Source organism: Mastigoproctus giganteus, chromosome 6, assembly GCF_048544385.1.
Source record: "Mastigoproctus giganteus isolate SK-2022 chromosome 6, ASM4854438v1, whole genome shotgun sequence".
Taxonomy (NCBI): domain Eukaryota; kingdom Metazoa; phylum Arthropoda; class Arachnida; order Uropygi; family Thelyphonidae; genus Mastigoproctus; species Mastigoproctus giganteus.
This window is the reverse complement of record NC_143580.1, coordinates 167,857,090-167,859,106: the sequence shown is the minus strand read 5'-3', so window position 1 is coordinate 167,859,106 and position 2,017 is coordinate 167,857,090.

Below are 2,017 nucleotides of genomic sequence, written 5' to 3'. Positions count from 1 at the left end.
AAACCTCTACATATGATTCGTCTTTTTCAAATCCTTCGAAGCCTTTTACGTGCCGTGCGCATATTTTCTTCCATGCGCCATTTAAACAGCTTTTAGTAATTTCTGCCGAGTCCTTTTAATATTTAAGATGGCGTGGTAAATATTGTAAGATTTCCAAAAGTCTCTTAATGTAAAATTTTTCCTCATCGTCTACTGCAGATGATGCCTGAGCAAATTTTGTGCTTAAATGGTATTCTTTTAAATTCGAAATAACACCCAATCCATAGGTTCGATGAGTGAAGTCGTGTTTCGCGGTAGAAATATGACTCTCACGTTCGAATTGAAATCATCTAGATTTGTAGGATGTCCAGGAGCATTATCTAATAGAAGCAAAATCTTGAAAGGGACATCGTTTTCTTTACAATATTTTTCAACCTCGGGAATGAAGAAGCATTTAAATCAATCCTCAAAAGAGATATCGTTATCCACGCTCTCTGATTCGATCGGAAATGCAGGGGTAGGGTGGCTTTATTGATGCCCTTGAATGCACAAGGATTTCCAGAATGGTACACAAGCAGTGGTTTTAATATGTAATCTCCCACTGCATTAGTCCCAAGCAAGAGCGTGGCCTTTCTTTTGAAACCTTGACACCTGGCATTGTATTTTTCTCTTTGGCGATGTATGTTCGATAGAGCATTTTTTCCAATACAGGGCAATCTCGTCAACGTTAAAAATTTGCTGCGTTGAAAAGCCGACTTCATCAATAATTTTTATGATCACAAAATCGCTGCCGGTGGTGACTTCACCGCATGCTTTAACGTCGTGGAAACCAGCGCGACGCTTGAACCTATTAAATCCCCATTGCTTGCCACAATTTTGGCTTTGGGTTCGCCGTACTCAGGGCTTATGATAGCCCTGAGTACGGCATCATACCCAGTCCAGAAGGGGGCCCTGGGAGCCAAGGTATAACCTATATTACACGTTATTGCAACAGTTGATAGCTTATCTATTGACAGTGCTGGATTTACATATGGGCTTAGCAGATTGCAGTCCAGGGCCTCATAATCTAGGTAATCTCAGCCTTCTGTCAAAAAAAAATTTAAATATTTACCATTAATTTTATTTCATTTGTAACGACAAAAATCAGGGGCGTACCTAGTCCAAAATAATGTGTAAGCACAAATCCAAAATTGAGGAACACATTGATGAAGAGTGCCAAACGCACTCGCCCTCGAATCCTTGATTTTACTATCTAGGTCCAGTTGCTTAGTAACATTTAACACGTGGCGTATGAGTCGATGACTCTATAACAGTTACATAAAATGCGTACTTACTGTTTAGTAAAGTTCATGGAGGCTTTAAAGCTACTCAGAATCAAATGATAAAGTCAGCTATGAAGCAATAAAAGTCTTAAGATCACTGTCTATCATTATAGCGTTCGTTTTGATCAAAAGTGAGAATTCTTTTATATCATTGCGAATCACAATAATATTTAATTTTGACTTTTTGTGAAAATAATAATGAGTAAGCTATATGAAAGTGGTGCTAGAAAACGAAAGCGACAAAAAGAACAGTCTTTGTACAGCAGGCAGAAACGGCCCTACATAATCCCTTAGATACAGAACATTCGTGTTTACAAACAGAAGAAAATCAAGTAGACTACACTGAGCAGACTGAAGAACAACTAGTTTATATACAGAACACAGCCTCCCAAGTACTTCAAGGAGAACTGTTTCCAGTAACTACAAGTACAGAAACTTCTGGAGAAAGTGACAGGACCTACACCCAAAGAATTAACACAAGGCGTTGAAGGAACATGCCATGAGATAGATACACCAAAAGAAGCAGTTCAAGCTCATTACAGTCTTAAAGACTTGGAAAACAAAGCAAATGATCTCAGCAAAAACCCTAGCATTGCAGACAGAAAAATACCAACTGTTCATGCTGCCGTAGCCTAGTGGTCAGGCGCACGAGTGCATAAGTACACATGCCTTGAGTGACCGGGGTTCAAGCCCGTGACTGCTGAATAGGGTGCTGT